Genomic DNA, 5,894 nt, shown 5'->3' on the forward strand with positions numbered 1-5,894 from the left:
GGGGATCTTGTGGCCTGTTATAAACTAGTCAGGGGGGATCAGCAGGCACTGGGGGAGTCACTGTTCCCCCGAGCACTGCCAGGAGTGACCAGGAATAACGGTCACAAGCTGGCAGAGGGTAGGTTTAGGTTAGATATCAGGAGGTGCTACTTCACTGTCAGGGCAGATAGGATCTGGAACCAACTTCCACGAGAAGTGGTGCAGGCTCCTACCCTGGGGGTTTTTAAGAGGAGGCTGGATGTACACCTTGCTGGGGTCGTTTGATCCCAGTACTCTTTCCTGCCATGGCAGCGGGTCAGACTAGATGACCTGCTCAGGTCCCTTCCGACCCTAGAAACTATGAAACTATGAACATCCCAACATCACATACTTCTGATTGTTTGGGTTGGACACACACTTTACCAAGAGACTCAGCACAATTCTCAGAAACTAAGTGAAAATTTTTCCAGCAAAGTTTGTTCACAAAGTTGCAGCCTCCAGCCTTAGGCTGTGAGAATAAGGACATTTTTTATGGAAATAAATGAGAAGTTCATAGATTGTTGCCCTTCCACATCAGGCCTGCACCTGCTGTTATTCAAAACTACATGGGACAATTTGTATGGAAAACCTTTGTAAATTATTGGCAGGTCTGGAGTTTGAGGCTGGACATTTAAAAGCTGTACTGCTAACTTTTAACTACTGCAAGAATACTTGCAATGTACCCATCTCACAGTGGGATTGTCATGGAACTTACCTTCCCTCCACGTTAACTGGTGGAAACAAGGAAGGCCTAGCGTCATACAACTTCAGTTTGTAAGTTGTGGTGTGCCAGGGGTGGATGACAAGGGTGCCAGGAAGGGCCCAATCCTTGCTGTTGCCATGTAGCCCTGGCCCCTTCCCTGCCATCCAGCCAAATGCCTTTGAGTGCCACATTCTGGAACCCATGCTGGGGTTTGCCTACCTCTGTAGCTAATCAATAGCTTAATGTCTAGCAGGCACCCAGGATCAAGTGGAGTGTCCCAGGAGACAGTCCTGGGGCTGGTTTTGTTCAATATTTTCATTAACAATCTGGAAAATGGAATGGATTTTACCCTCATGAAGTTTGTGGATGACACCAAGTTGGGGAGTGAAGTACATACACTGGAGGGTAGGGCTAGAATTCAGACTGACATAGACAAATTGGATGATTGGGCCAAAAGAAATCTCATGAGGTTCATCTAGGACAAGTGCAAAGGCTTCCACTTAGGATGGAAGAATCCCATGGACCACTACAGCCTGGCAACTGACTGGCTAAACAGCAGCTCTGCAGAAAAGGGGGGTTACAGTGGACTATAAGAGATATACGAATAAACAGTGTGCCCCTGTTGCCAAAAAGGCTAACACTATACTGGGCTGCTTTAGTAAGAACATTGGTAGCAAATCAAGGGAAGTAATTATTCCCCTCTATTCCGCAATGGTGAGGCCATATCTGGAGTACTGTGTCGTTTTGGGGCCCCCCCTACAGAAAGGATGTGGACAATTTGGAGAGAGTCCAGTGGAAGGCAACAAAAATGGCTCAGGGTCTGGGGCACATAACTTCTGAGAAGAGGCTGAGGGAACTGGGTTTATTTAGTCTGAAGAAGAGAAGACTAAGGGTGAATTTGATAATAGCCTTTAACTACCTGAAGGGTGGTTCCAATCACATCAGCCAACTTCCTCAGCACAGCTAGACTGTTTTCAGTGATGGCAGATGACAAGGACAAGAGCAATGATCAAGGACAAGGAGCAATGATCTCAAGTTGCAGCAAGAGATATTTAAAGTGAATATTAAGGAAAACTTTCTCACTAGGAAGGTGGTAAAGCACTTGAACAAATTACCTAGCGAGGTGGTGGAATCTTCATCCTTGGAGATTTTTAAGGCCCAGCTTGACAAAGCTTTGGCTGGGCTGATCAAGTTGGAGATGGTCCTGCTTTGAGCAGGGGGTTGGACTTGATGACCTCTTGAGGTCCCTTCCAACCCTAATTTTCTATGATTCTATGATTCTATGATTTGACTACCCAGCTCTTCATGGACCCTCACTCATTTCTTTAGTGGCTCTGCTACCATGCAGTTCTGGGCACTAGCTTCTAGGGTCTGAAGACAGTTGGTCTTGTACCTTCCAATGAACTCGAGGCATGCACCATAATGCCCTGAGTTCTCATATACCTTGTTATGACCAGCTGCTTAATTTCTGCTTCCCTAGAACTAGGTCTAGCAGTCCCTTAGGTCATGCACCTCAAGAACAAAAACTAAGAGGAAAAACCAATATGTAGTTTTGCAATTCCTTTGACTTAGACCTTTGTAGAAACTGCATAGAGCAAAATTATTGATTGTAAAAAATATGTTTATGCACTTTATTAAAAAATAGCAAAATAGAAAATAATTTTTTTTCTTATAAAATACAAATGAGTGTGTGTGTCTGGGTGCATCTACACATGCAATTAATCATAGAATCATAGGAAATTAGGGTTGGAAAGAGCCTCAGGAGGACCATCCCCAACTAGATCATTCCATCCAGGGCTTTGTTGAGCCAGGCATTAAAAACCTCCAAGGATGGTGTTTCCACTACTTCTAGGTAGCCCATTCCAGTGCTTTGCCACCCTCCTAGTGAGAGTTTTTTCTAATATCCAACCTAAACCTCCCTTCCCTCAACCTGGGACCATTGCTTCTTTTTCTGTCATCTGCCACCACTAAGAACAGTCTATCTCCATCCTCTTTCGAACCACCTTTTAGGTAGTTGAAGGCTGCTATTCAAATACCTTCTCAGTCTTCTCTTCTGGAGATTAAATAAGCCCAGTTCCCTCAGCCTCTTCTCACAATTCATGGGCCCTAGCCCCCAAACCATTTGTGTTGCCCTCCTCTGGACTCCCTCCAACTTGTCCACACCCTTTCTAAGATGGAGGGCCCAAAACTGGACACAGTTCTCCAGATATGGCCTCACCAGTACAGAATAGAGAGGAATAATTGCTTCCCTCAATCTGTAATGCAAACCAGTATGCCATTAGGCTTCTTGGCAACAAGGGCACACTGCTGACTCATATTCATCTTATTGTCCACTGTAACCTCCAGGTCCTTTTCTGCAGAACTGCTGCTTAGCCAGTCAGTCCCTAGGCTGTAGCAGTGCATGGGATTGTTCTGTTCTAAGTGCAGGACTATGCACTTGTTCTTGATGAACCTCATGAGGCTTCATTCTGTCCAATCTTCCTATTTGTCACCCTGAATCCTAGTCCTATCCTCTAGCATATACACTACTCTCACCAACTTGATGTTATTCACTAACTTCCTTAGGGCGCAATCCATCCCATCTTCCAGGTTGTTGATGAAAATATTGAACCAAACCCATCCCAGGCCTGACCCTAGGGCACTCCACTTGGTATCAGTTGCCAGCTAGACTTTGAGCCACTGATCACCCATTGAGCCTGACAATCCAGCTAGCTTTCTATCCACCTTCCAGTCTATTCATCCAACCCATACTTCCTTAGCTTGCTTGCAAGAATGATGTGAGAGACAGTATTAAAAGCCTTGCTAAAGTCAAGGCATATTATGTCCACTGCTTTCCCCACATCCATAGAGCCAGTCATCTCATCACAGAAGGCAATCAGGTTGGTCAGGCATGACTTGCCTTTGGTGAATCCATGCTGACTGTTCTTGATCACTTTCTTCTCCTCCAAGTGCTTAGAAATGGATTCCTTGAGGACCTGTTCCATGATTTTTCCAGGGACTGAAGTGAGGCTGACTGGTCTGTAGTTCCCTGGATCTTCCTTCTTCCCTTTCTTAAAGACAGGCATTATATTTGTCCTTATCCATCATCCGGGACCTCCCCTGATCGCTGTGAGTTTTCAAAAGTAGTAGTCAGTGGCTCTGGAATCACATTAGCCTACTCCCTCAGCACCCCCAGGTGCATTGCATCTGAACCCATGGACCTGTACATGTCCAGATTTTCTAAGTAGTCCCTAACATGTTCTTTCACCACTGAGTGCTGCTCGCCTTCTCCCCAGACTCTGCTGCCTGGTGCAGTAGTCTGGGAGCTGACTTTGCCTGAAGACTGAGGTAAAAATGACATTGAGTACTTCAGCTTTTTCCTCATTGCCTCTAGGTTGCCTCCCCCATTCATTAAGGAACCCACACTTTCCCTGACTTTCCTCTTGTTACTGATATACTTGTAAAAAAACCTTTCTTGTTACCATTCATATCCCTAGCTAGCTGCAACTCCAATTGTGCTTTGGCTTTCTTGATTTCATCTTTGCATGCCTGAGCATATTCTTACTGCTTATTGCTCTGGAGTTTATTGCTCCTAGGTGCTCTGTTTGAATGTGCACCCAGGACTGCTGCACATCAAGCAAGGTTGCAGCAGCCCCAGCTGGCATGGGGCTCTGGGTTTAGCCTGCCAGCTGGGGCTGCTGCCTGTTGGCTCAATATGCTGCAGAGTGGCTGGCTGGGGCACAAGGGTGCTCCAAGTGTGGGGCTAGCCAGCAGGCAGCCCCTGCACTTACACACCCTCATTCTCCTGCCAGCCAAAACAGCATCTACATGTGGGCTGCTGCAGAGTAAAAAACTCTGTAGCAGGATAGTACTTGCATTTACAAGTGCTATCCTGTTGTGGAGTTAATTAGTTAACTCAAATCTAATAGGGGTGCACATGTAGAGACATGTCATTTACTGCAGAGCTAATTAGTTTACTCCACAGTAAACATCTTGTGTAGACGCACCCTGTCACAGAGCAGTCTCAAAAGCATGTTCATTAAATATATCCTAAGTTAACCTCACAAAATTAGACTATTGTGCATATGCTAAATATTTTTAACCTATTTTTATCTATTATGAAAATATGTTAATTCTGTAAGTGGTTTATATCGAGATGGATGATGTTTAAGGACCTAATTCCTACTGGTTTAAATAGAATTAAGTAGGTAAAGCCCTTAAGGATTTGGTCATTAGTGCTAAGATTTGTTGGACTTAGAGCCTAGCAGACTGAAGGTCTCTGGTGAAAAGTAAGATTCCCATCCTATTGGTCCTCTGCACTTTATTCCTTTCTTGGAAGGCCACTTCTGTGGGTGAGCAGAGAGGTCAGTCTTGTAAGTGGGGAAGAGGTGGTGAATTCTCTAAGGTAGCATGTGACATACTGGCATATTCCTCATTGATAATGCCACTTCACTGCCTGCAACACTTGGGGTGCAGACAGAAGTGCAGCTCCCCACTCTAGCTGAGAACACTTTGCAGGAAGTGTTCTGAGTTACAACGATCCCCCGGACCAAACAGAAGTTCACTGTTGGTTCTGGGGGGGGACGGGGTGGGGAAGGGGATCTAGCTCCTGGGTGCCAGCCTGTGTCTGGTTTCCCCAAGCAATAGTCCCTCCTTCCTGCCAGCCCACATTTCAGGATGGGAGGGGGAAAAGGTAGCTTGTTCTAGGGCAGTGCTTCCCAAATTTTTCCTCAGCATGACCCCACTTATGGCCTCATTTCCTCAGCATGGCCGCTCACTCCCAACCCGCAGCTCCCCCACCCCTGCGACCCCACATGCTGTTGCCATCCAAACTTTGGGAACCACTGTTTTAGGTGTTCCCCGGATGGCACTGGAGGGTAGGATGGGTGAAGTGGAGTCCCCCCACCTCAGGTGGACTCCAATACACCTTCCCCACCCTCCAGCAGGGGCTGAAAACCCCCCAGACTGAACTCCCTCCACTCCCTTTCCCCCCACCCAGTCTGAAAACAGTGACAGGCTGGGAGGCAGCACAGACACATGCAACCTGGGCGGTACTCCAAGAGGAACCCACTCTCCAGTTGAAGGGATCAAAGCAGGTACACAAGCACTGTGGGGGGTGTAGGGACTCTCCTCCCCCTATAGAGCAGAGCCAGACCACCAATGGCGAATTAGCCATATATCTTTTAATACTGGG

This window comes from Gavialis gangeticus, unplaced genomic scaffold (assembly GCF_001723915.1).
Source record: "Gavialis gangeticus isolate Ggan-Ray unplaced genomic scaffold, GavGan_comp1, whole genome shotgun sequence".
NCBI classification, from domain to species: domain Eukaryota; kingdom Metazoa; phylum Chordata; order Crocodylia; family Gavialidae; genus Gavialis; species Gavialis gangeticus.